The 12388-nt window shown below is 35.0% G+C and overlaps 1 long non-coding RNA gene across 1 annotated transcript; it reads right to left on the bottom strand.

The window, feature by feature from the left end:
- Window positions 1-2259: 2259 nt before the first annotated feature.
- Window positions 2260-9345, bottom strand: LOC137861969 (uncharacterized). Its single transcript, XR_011099960.1, has 3 exons — window positions 9225-9345; window positions 7901-7962; window positions 2260-2362 (listed from the first exon to the last, which is right to left on the bottom strand). It is a non-coding gene; the product is annotated as an uncharacterized lncRNA (long non-coding RNA).
- Window positions 9346-12388: the final 3043 nt, after the last annotated feature.

The raw sequence follows: 12388 nt of genomic DNA, 5'->3' as shown, positions 1-12388 counted from the left end.
TCACGTATCTTTTGTAAAGATTACCCTTCGCTACTTCGTAGTGAAGTGTTTTCATGCCTACCGGCACAAACAACCAAAATAAATCCTCTTCAAAGAGGATCAGTGATAGCAGCGGAGGCAACACTGGCACGTCCATCCCCCAAATGAAGCAATAAGAAAGTCTGCATTCCCTATAGGAACCAGAGACGGCTTGTTTGGACTGGTTTGGTCTGAGCTATAGAAACACAGTACCTGCAAATACATCAAGTGAGGGATTCCCAGAGCTCCTGATGCAGAGGAGAGGCTGAGGAGAGAAACACTTTTTAGATAGCTTTGTCACAATTGCTTTCCTCAAAAAATCATGTGCCTCAAAACATTGCCTTCATCCAGGTGTATTGTCTGACAAGACGTTCATTAAAAATGAAGCCTTTCCTACTTAAACAATTTTGAAAATTGCAGTAGAAAGCTGTCTAGAGCTGCAGCGATCACAGTAGCCATTTCTGCTTGCATTGTTCAAGCACTTTTAGAGATAAGGAGCATCCTTTAAAGCAGTTAAGAATTTAGGCACGTCCATTACCAGTTCACAGGTGACACCTGAGCATCTGAAAAGCACCCTGATTCCACTGCAAGTGTTTTGAAGTCCTGCTGCCAATGATGGACAGGGAACAGCACTGATACTGCTAACAGGGTCTCATGACACTTGCAGGTTGTTTGTTAAACCCCTTCAAATGAATAAAAACCTGGGTAAATATCTCTATGCGACTGAATGATTTTTAAATATATATATTTTATATTAGGATGCTTTGCTTTAATTACATTATTTCAAAATGCATCAACAAATTGGACAGTATTTTGCACGTTAGCACAGTATAGGTACAGAGTATAAAATGTATTGTATCTTCTTTATTTATGCACAATCCAAAAGAACAGGAATGCCCCACAGCCTTACTTTGATTTAATACCTTGAAACAAGGGAACTGACCAATAACATTCAATAACTTAAATGGCCGTGAGTCACCAAGAGACATCAGGTTGAGATTTTCTGGTCTAGTACACACAAATCAATGAATAATAAAAAAAAATAAAATAAATAAATAAAAAAAAGCAATATACACACAAGAAAACAGTTAAGGAGTTTTGTTGTTGTTTTTTCTCAGCCAAATTAGCTAAATTAAATACTTATGATTTTGCGCTGTTTACTTGTGGGCCGTTTTTTTTTCCAATATACTCAGATAATAAATAAAATGTCCAGGAATAGTATTTCAAGACTGGAAGAAAATTTATACCTTTTCATGAAGAATATTGCTAATCACTACAGAAAGCATTCAGTCAAAGAATATCTTATTAGTCAAAGAATATATTTGCTGGGATATAAATTTTTTCTCCACAAATAAACTGTCTTACATTGTTCTCAGAATAATTCACAGCATTTTTTAATAACTAAGTATTTGATCGTAACTGGAAGGCACTGTCTTTCCTGCCTGATATGTAAATTGTTATTAATCTGAATCAATAATACCTAGCACCATAAGGTGGGACACCTAAATTCATGGAGTTTTTCAAGATTAACTTTTTAACGTACAGACCATTTACACTGGTTGCCTAAATAGGGATCTGCCTGCAAGCATAGTGATGCTTTTCAAAACATCTGAGGTTTTGAAAAAATACTTATGTTTCCCATGAACTAGAACCCCACACTGAAAATACTGGCATCATATTGTGAAGCCATTTGAAACATTATTTCTACAGCCTCACAACAGTGACCCTAACTTTACTAACAGTGTAGCAATTGGAAAATGCACAAAGGGCATACTGAACACTACAAGCAATTAAAGCAGATAGTTTTGCACATATCCTTTTTACTTTTAATAGTTTTTAAAAAATATTAAGACAGAAGAGCTTGTAAATGTGTTTGTTATTTTAACTTGTAGAAAAAAATCTTTAAAAAAATGTAACCATTAATCATTACTGATAATCTGCAGAAATACAAGGTAAAATTTTTGAGCAAAATAATAAATAAACAAAGAAAGCACTTATTCTATGTGTTACTGCCATAAAGGATATAATTATAATGTTTATTTTGGCTTCAATGGCCATTAATTCATAAACAACATTGTCTTCTTTGGTTTAGGTTTTTGACACCTCTGTCTTCTCTTTCAGAAATAAGTATTACATAATCACAAAAATTAAGATTGTTTTTATGGGTAGTACATGTCCCTGTGGGATACCATAGTATAATACTCTCTTTATCATTCAATTCACCTGAATTAGTATGACACTGTTTTTAAAGTAAAAATGCTTGAATGTCTGTGGTACCATGAAGTTGCATCCACAATTTCTCATGAAGATGTCAGAAGGACGTCTCCACTAAAAATGAAAGAGCCTGCGGGGAAATAAAAGGGAACAGAACTGAATTTCACACTAAGCTGTTCTTGCTTTGTCTGTTATTCCCCTCCATATTCAGAGGTGACCATATAACCTTGCTATTAGATTGATCTCTGTCATTTGTTGTATGTTTAAAATCTTTGCAATTGTGATACAGAATTACTACACAGATGCTGGGCTGAGATGGAGGTTAATAAAAAAAGAAAACACTGCCTGAAAACAGATGTTTGGATTTTGAAGCACAAATATAGCTGACTCTCAGCAGATAAGCCCAGATTTCACCAAGTCTAAGGGATAAGAGACCAACATTCCTCCTTTAATCTGATTTGGTATACTCACCAGTATTCAGATAAGATAAAAGCATAAAAGATCAAAGTCTATTCTTTTGAACGATTAATCAGTGGCTTTTTATTTTTTCCTAAAATACTTGGAACATCTGTGTATCTAATAGAAGGCAAAGCTCATCTATAATAGGGATTCTAGGATTTACTAACAGTTGCTTGTTTAAAAAATAAGGTGGTTGACAACAGTTATGTAGAGAGTTGAGTTTCTATGACTTTTCATTAAAATTCTACCAACTAATTAAAGCCTACAAGAAAAATATAAATCTCCAAAGTTTGGAATAATACATGGTTAATAGGCATGAATTGGCTATAACTACCAGGATAAACCAGAAGTCTAGTTTTAAGTAGCTACTACCTTTCTAGGATACAAGAAAAAACTCACCTGAAAAAGTAAATAATTAAAATTATAATTAATATACATTGTACCCATGTTCTTAGTAGTCTCTTTCATGTATTTTTCCCACTAGCTACTGCAAAAATGCAATTAATAGCAATTATGTGACATGCAAGAGAGCAACTTATGATGTAAACACTAACAAGTTTTCCAGATCATCAACACTGAGCTTAAAAAGAAGTAAAAACAGCCTTATGGCACCATCCAAAATGCACACAATTCTGTCAAAATAGACTGAGATTTGGGCAATGCACTGGAAAACCAACTCACTGTGGGGGTATAGATGATGGTTTGTTCATGGCATGCAAGATAATTGAAACAAAAATAAGTTCCTAAAACACTTACAATGTGAGTACATTAAACTAGGTGTCCGCCAATGAAGGAGGAGGAGCTGATTTCTCTTTTGCTCATTTTCAAGCAGCACCTTAACAGATGTATTTTTAATTTTCAACAATTTTCATGTAATTTGCAAAATTATTATACAGAAGAGTATTTGACATGGAATACACGATTAGTGACATTGATAAATATAAAGACTATTAATTAAACGTCTGCTTGCTAAGTGAATGATTAGGAATTGTATTTCTACACTTTCAGCAATGTTCAAAAACTAGAGGACACTAAGTTAAGCAGAAGTGGGATCAAGTGCTACATTACCAGTGCTATTATGCAGTTTGCCAATACTCCAAAAAAACAAGGAAATAAGGTTAATTAATCACTTAAGGTAATATATGCAAGTAGCACCAATACCACCATTTTATGCATAGATGCATGTTCTAGAATAATTACAGTAAGATGGAACACGCTCCTTGCAGCACAGATTGTTAGAGACTGATAAAGATAATACCACCACATCTTCAATGCTCTCTTTACTACACTGGTGTTTTATGGGAAGCAAACAGCAGGATTTTATGGATGGCTGTATTAATACATTATTGATACATTCCATAAGCTACAAGAAAAATAAGGATGCTCTGAAATTCAGTCAAGAATGAATTTGGTCGGTTTATTCCAATAATTACTGTTCCCCAACTTTTGTGCCATCTGTGCATGCTGCACAGGAAAACCAACATCAATTAATAAAGTGACTGCTGGAGTAGAGGCTCTAATGGCATCTAGCTGCTGGGGATCCCCCCCAGTGAGGACTCCTGGGCAGATGCCTGCTCTGCGTTTGCTTTTCCTTGGGTAGCAGTTCTGATGTCTTTGTAGTAAGGGTCTATAGAGAAACATAAAGTGAAATAATCAGTTATTTTGCTAAATAAATGAGAAGCAAATCCACTGACATTGTTATGGGGCTAATGTAAAAGGAGTGTGGAAATGGCAGTATCCACTCATCTGTGTTCTGTTTTGCCTGAGATCACCAACCCAAAAGCTTGCCAGTAGGCTTTTAAATAAGTATTTTGCCATTTCACTGATGTCTTGATCTACTTTCTACATTTATTTAGGTGCCTCTTGTCAGTATTTCTGGGCCCTGTCAATGTAAGACCCTGATAGATAAGGTTGGACTCTTATATCACACTCCAAACACCAAAGAAAGTCAACCTCTAGAAATATCAGGGTTTCAGGAGCCCACAAATGCTTATCCACTTAAATTCCTATATAAAATGGAAAGGGAAATGTTCACTTCCAAAAATAATAAAATAAAATAAAATAAAATAAAATAAAATAAAATAAAATAAAATAAAATAAAATAAAATAAAATAAAATAAAATAAAATAAAATAAAATAAAATAAATATGGAAGTGTAGACCAAACCAGCAAAATAGCTGATCTCACTAAAGTAAGAGGATGCTAACAAAAGACCTACTACTGCCCTTCTTCAAACATAGTTGTTGCCAGCATAGCCCCCAGACAACCCCAACAATATGTAGCTGTCTAGCTTGGCCATTTCTATGGGTAACCTGCTTGTAATTAGGCACTTTTTTTGTGGATATCACATTTCCATGTCGCTGGCCTTTCTTCTCCCCTCAGTTTTTTTTTATATTTTCCATATGATTTAATGAGGCCGCAATTTTTTCCTTTAAAGCCAAATTAGGTGTTAGAAATTTAATCATCCACAGCAAGCCTCACAGTTGTCAACAGTATGACGAGAAAGCCTCAGTTCTTATAAATGGCGATGTGACACTCAGCAAGAACCCTCTTCTAAATGGCAGTTTGTATTTTATTCTCATTTTTATTAACCTAAAAAAAGCCACAACAAAGAGCATGGTTATTGAGATAAGCAGGACTGTGGGGCTGAGTACACTCTCTGGTGACCCCACCCAGGATGGCCACCCTGTGGGGATGCTTGAGCTGGACCTGGTGGGGTGGGACCAGCAATGTGGGGACAAGGCCATGCAGCACTGACATCCTTGGTGCCCAGATGCCGCCTGCTCCCCGCATGGAGGAGAGACTTGCCAGAGCACTGTCTGTAGAGTGCATGGCCACCAACCCAGCAAGCGAAACCCCAGCAGTGAATGAACACTGCCTACCAAAAATGGAGTCTTCCTCAGGAACCACGACTCTACCTAAGAGTGCAGATTCAGGGTTTGGGTGCTCCGCCAGTCAGACTGATACTCATGTCCACCTGTACGCCCTGGAATGCTTTCACCAGTTAAGGTATGTTTGTCTGCAGTGATAATCACATGCCAGGTGTGAAGAAGAGCCATCACATCCACAAAGCCTGTATTTCATATGCTGTCCAAATGGCCAATATTTCTGTTTTGGAAATCACAGCCCAACTCCTAAGCAAAATTTAGAATTGTGTGTTAAAGCAGGTTTCATTTCTAGAGGTATCTCCATCCCATGTGCTGGCAAGGTAGAAAAGGATCTCGTAAAGTCATGTCCCTGCCTAACACAGGAAGAGAATCGATCTGTTTCATTGTGTCACACTCGTTCAATGTGTGTTTTGAGAGAAGATCAATAAAAGAGGTCTGCAGTCTCTCTCATACATGGTAATATTCAATCTACTACTCGTGAACTATTAAACAGTGAGAATGGAGTACATAATCCTTCTATTCTTAACAGTACTTTTAGAATAAAAATATACGGAGCAAAACCACACTGCTTCAAATTAGTAAACCTAAATATTTACTTTACATAACCTGTTATTTAATATACTGTGCAATAGGCAAATACCCTCTTTAAAGTTATGCTTATAAATCATCAAAAGGAATAGCTAATACATATCAATCATATACTAAAAAATGCATTTAAACCTGTAATTTGTAAACCTATGTAAACTCAGTATATACTTAACCAATACTAAATATATGTATATGCGATTCTTAGAGAATTTTATAACTGAATTAACTACATGCTGTAATGGAAGATTACAAAAGGAATGAAATATATGCCATATATTCATATGCGAGCTATTACATTAGAGTTGCAATTCAAAGAATAGCCTAAAAATCTAAATTAAATCTGACATCTCATTCTTTCTTTACACTTTTTTTCAGCATTAATTTTGAATTTTCGTGTCTCTGTATTTAGAAGAAGCTTAATGGGGAATATTACCTACAAATAGCTTTTGATGTTGCATTTCCTTCAAAATTGGATTCATCAAAAAATGCAAAAATATATTTATTTTTGCTCTGGAACAAGTTAGGAACAAGTTTTTGGACTGAGTATTTCTCACTAAACTAGTGAAAGAAATTTTTTCTTTACATTATATTTTAATATTCACATTTTGCATATTGTGAATGGTTTAAAGGACATTTTAAGGTAAACAGGTTAAAATGAAAAATGTAACATCCTAAGCAACCATAGCCAAAAATTCCTTGGCAAGTCTGGGTTAATATAAACTATGATAGATAATCATGTTAGTGAGAGTCAGAATAAAGTATTTGTTATATAAAACACACACACACTAGAAATTATCTGCAAGCATATAAGGAAGAATTTTCTGGCTTTGCTTTTCTCTGTGGTTTCATGGCCTGGTGCAAACTTTCATTGCATTTTAGTATGTTGAGTGATATTATTACTTACTTTGGTTTACACCTGGAACCTCGCATGAGACCAACCATATTAGAATCTGATGTCATACTCAAGTTCACTAAAAGATGAATAAACTTTCACTTAACTGTCAAAACTAGTCCTAGTTTCAAGTTTCCTGTTGTAATCCCTGTCTGGCACTAATCTAAATATTTAATTACTTGTTCTGTTAATAACAGCTTACAGGCTTAGAGAAGTGGACTATACACTCGAGTATGCAATGCTGTTACTTTCTAAATTAGAAAGCAATCCTATGATCTGCATGAAATTAAATTTACTTTTAATGTACTTTTAACCAAAATCTTTCATCAGGGATCTCATATATTGAATGCTTTAATTTTACTTTCTCTACCCTTTCCAGCATACTTGCATTAATCTTTGTCTCCTAGAAGAAACATGGTTGCTAAATTTCACATTATCTGACTGTGTCACCCCAGCTGCTATGTATCTCCTTTCTACCTTATCAAAGCCAAAATTACAGTTCTTTCCCCTGCTCTTTTCATAAATTTTCACCTTGCTACTTACATTATCTGCCTCTTCTAATTTCAAAAACAGGTCTGCTACCAGCTCCCCTCTTTTTATTTTTAATTTTGTGTTAAGTTCTTGGTACACTGAGCCAGCTGCATGAAATTGGTTACTTTCTGTTCCTCTAAGTTTCTTTCCACTATAGCTAACCTAAGAACATTGAAATATAGGTGACATTTTATTCTGCTTCTCTCCTTTTATTTCTAGACTGCAAACACCAGGATTTATTGGATGTTGCCAAACACATTTTAGGTGCTACTGTAAAACAAAATGATTCATTGATTCAGCAAACACTTACAGCAAAATGATTCTTCAGAGCATTTTCAAATGGCAGCCTTTCCTTCAGGGTGAACACGTACTCTGAAGAACATCGAAAAAAAACACAGAAAATAGCGTGTATTGTATGTGCACATGCATACATAGAGACACATCATACTTAGAAAAACACGGACAACTAGATAGCCTCGTATGACAGGCTTTTGAGGAATGCTACTGCATGATAGCACTCTCCGATTCCCATTTCTCTAAGATAGGAATCAGCATGCCATTTAGAGCCTTTTCAGAGACATGCATTTCCAGGGAGATACTCAACAGGATTCCTGGTGATGCAGCAACATTGTGATGTGGATAGAATTGATTTACCGATTAATAACTGAGCTACCCAACATTTCTTTGCAGTGATCAGCTTTAATATATGAAAATACATGGACTGTGGAAGCAAAATATGAAGCAGAGCTTAATGACTAGTGTTTTAAAATGTAGACTCTTGCCTCTTCAGCAGTGTTTGACCCACAATTTGTATACGTAACCTTTACTAATAAAGCTAATAAATGACCAATTGCCACCATTGTCATCCATTGCTACACAGAATAAAACAGGACATGTGGCAAGGGGAGCTGCCAGAGACAGTGAGGAATAGGGGGATGTAAGTCAAAGGCTGTGTTTCCAGAACAAAAGAAAAGATTTTGTGTGCTTAAGTACAGTGATTTAAGATCATTTAACCACAAGACTAAATAGTTACTAATATTTACTAAATTATTACCCATTCCTCACAATGTCCCATCCCCTAGGCAAGGTTAGCAATCCCATAACAGAGCTGCAGACAGAATTTGTCAATCTACTTTCTCTGAACAGCCAACGGCTGATTTTCTATTTTTGCTAGAGCTGGGTCAGCCTCCTTCGCAGGGAAGGAGCGGAACTGCACATGCCAGCCTGCAGCCAGCCCTGCAGCTGCACTGGGCACACACCGCAGCAGCCTGGTATGGAGCTGGGAGCTGCTGCAGCTGGACGTCTGTCACAGAGCACAGTGGGTTGGGCTCCGTCCTATTTCTTGAAATACATTTGCTTTTGGTAAAACAGACTCCAGAACCACAGAAACATTTAAAACACACAGTCCTATTTTGTGTGCAGACTAAATGAACTCTGAGTGAAAACGTCAACTCTCAAACCTAATTTTACATGTGCAGAAATGTAAACTACATTAAAATGTTTAACTCAAAGCTCATTCTTTCATGATTCAGCTACACAACCACAGAACTGCTAATAAGCAGTTTATCAGTCATAAAAAGGGTTATTAACATTGCAGCAACAGACGTTATTCAAAAAATAAATGTTCCACTTACAGTGCTTATTTCTCACTGAAGTTTAATATTTTTCCAAAGATCCAAATGTCTCTTCCTTCACCCCCAGGTTTTGGTGGAAAGTTTCCTGAGCAAAAACTTGTGTTTGGTGGGGTTTGGTACTGTGATAAAAGAAAACAGATTGTGGATACTTTTTTTTTTTTTATTATTATTTTTATCTTTTTAATTCAGTGTTGTTTAAAAGATGGGATAGGCATTGTCCTATTTATATCCAATTATATGTGTCCACACTCCTCAAGTCTGTAATGCTCTTGCTGTGCAAAAGCACGATTGTACCTATCAAAAAAAAAAAAAAAAAAGAATATTGCCCTCCCTCCTACTTTAAACCAATATTAAAAGTATTAAGGGCTGAGATAGCTAAATTCAAGTTCAGTCTTTTCTGGATCTGGTTTCAATATCTACGCAATAGCAGAGGAAGTATAATTTATGGAACAAAACAATAAAGGTGGAGAAAATGATGTGTGACAAACACCCAAATCCTGATTATTTAATCTGCTGCAATGTATTTCAGTAACCAAATGCAAGTTACTCAGTCGTTGTGTGTGTTTCAGCCACATTAGAAGACTGGAGTTCATCGTTTCTAATTTTTAAAGTAGATTACAGCTGCCATGTCGTTAAGACCTTACAATTATATCTGAACAATAAATTGTATTATTAATAGGATGCTTATGGCCTGTGAGTATTAGATATTGTTGTTTGTGATTTGCACTTAAAGAGGGATTTTAATCAAGTTTACCATTCTCAAAAAGTCTGTTTTGCATTTAAATAAGCATCCTTAAAAATTGATCTGGTTTGCTCAATTATACAGTGGCTCATTCTGAAGCCTAGGAGTAATTTATAATACAGACTCTGTGAGCAAGGAAGATGTATTGCATTGTACTTAATCTTATCAAATTTCTGCTGATTTCTGACGACAATGTCTGTTTATCATAATTATTATGAGTTGTCTGGGTTAATAAAACTTGAAAAACTGTGTGGGAATTAAACCAGTATGGAATGTTATACTTATTATTTATGTAAGGCTATCTGATACCAGCTGTCCTTCATGGGTCTATGAAGCCATTTATTTCAGAATTGCTTCTTGTACCACCATTGTTAAGTAGTTCAAATATACTAAAATCCAATTTTTAGGACTGTATAACTTCATATTATGAAGTCTCTCAGATGAAAACATCTTAATTACATATTACAGTATCCCAAATTATATAATATTTGATAAAAAAAATGTTTTCATTAAAAACTACCTGGGCTTCATTTGCATTATGCTGTAACTGTAATGAAATTGCTTCTTTGCCTTAGTGTTATCCTATAGGTAACTAATTTATTGTGCAAAGGGATAGTTTTGTTCACTGAGAGTCATAATTAGCTTCTATATTATAAGAAGTACTTACAAACATCATCTGTACTGGTTTCATACTACAACATCATTTTTAAGATGCTCTCAGCACTGGAAGTGCATTCACTAGGAAATAATTTATAAAACAAACCAAAAAAGAAAAAAAAAAGGAAAAAAAAATCTTGATTTAATATCCCTTTCAGAAGGTGCAAAATACAAATGATTTTATTTGGAAAGAATTTGAAGCACTCACCTTTTAAGATTGCACCAAGGATATTTTGAGATCTGAAACAAAAGCTCATGTTTGTCCCTTTCTTCAACACAGAACCTCATTGATTTGCCTTGGAATTAAACCTACATGTGTAAGCAGTGAGCCACTTTTTAATTCAAGGCCAGGTCAGTGCCACACCAAAGGAGCAACAGATGCTCACAAAACTATTGCACAGTAATGAAATGTGGAGAAAATACACTTCACAATCTAGTAGAGACAATAAAATTATGTAAGCAAACGAATTTCCAAATTAAAAATGGGAACAATTAAGTCCTTATAAGCTCAAAAAATCCATTCTATCATCAGTGAGCATTTACTCTTTGAGTATGGATATTCTTGGCCAGTCTGATGTCCTGTTTCTACCAGTAGTAGCAAGGCTAAAAAGTTTGGGAACCCCTCTTGTTAGCTCTGGCTCCGATTTATTTTGTGATCAATCTCACATCATTTTTCAGTTCTACATGTACAGAACTTAGAGGTATGGTATGAGCATGAACTTCCAGATAAGACACAGAAGCTTTCTGATAATAGGTATAGCAGAAGCACAACAAAGTACTTTTGCCATAAGAACAACTTTGGATTTAAAGAAGTGAGGAGGTAAAAACAGTGTTAAGTTGATACTAAAGTCAATAAACTATATAATGACAAGATTTAATGCTGTTTTATTTCACAGTTCAATATAATGTAAGCTTTTGTTGCTTAAAGGAGGACTTTATTGACGTTTACAGATTGACTTTATGGCTTGCTTGTCACCAGGAGAGCCAAGACATGTCTGTCTCAGTTTCTGCTCAGGAATGCCAGGGCCATACACTGTCTATTTTCATACCAAGTAGAAGAAAAAATATAGTCTGAAATTCCTGTATCAGAGCAACTTGTTAAGATAATTGTCTTGCAATGATTGATCTAGTCATGTCAAGATAATAAGTTTTTTATGGTCCTGAGGAGGATTTAATCTAATTTTTGGAGGGATTCTGATCTCAGTGTTGCCGCTTTATCACTTTTAATCTCAACACTTTTATTTGAATTTGATCTGCAAAATTCAATATACTTTTAGTTGACAGCTGAAAACATAGAATAGTCTTTTTACACTAAGTTTCCCTGTGTTGAAACTGTGTTTTAAATCTTGTTATCATTACTCTGAACAAATCTAATTATGGAGTTGTTTTGCTGCTTTAGACAGAGAATACTCAGTATAATTTCTCCAAAACAATAAAAGAACCAATATCCGTTTCTCCTAAAGAAAAAGTAGTGGTTTTGAATAGAAGAAGGCCACTAATAGTGTCCTTAATTATTTGGTCGAGGATCATTTGTGATTTAGGAAAAGATGTCTAACATTGTGCTGTCCTTGAATAGAAACTATTTATAGTTGTATTGTTTTAAATTCCTAACTATATGATGATGAAGTCAAGTTGTCTGAATTTAAAAATAAATTTGTTCAGCGTTGTTCTCAAGTTTTAATTTTAATAATAAGATATTATTATTATTATTATCATTATCTTTATCATTATTATTTATTTTCTAAGGCAACATGGTCAATTACCA

This window comes from Anas acuta, chromosome 10 (assembly GCF_963932015.1).
Source record: "Anas acuta chromosome 10, bAnaAcu1.1, whole genome shotgun sequence".
NCBI classification, from domain to species: domain Eukaryota; kingdom Metazoa; phylum Chordata; class Aves; order Anseriformes; family Anatidae; genus Anas; species Anas acuta.
Note: the sequence above shows the minus strand (reverse complement) of the source record. Positions and strands in the feature narration are given on the sequence as shown.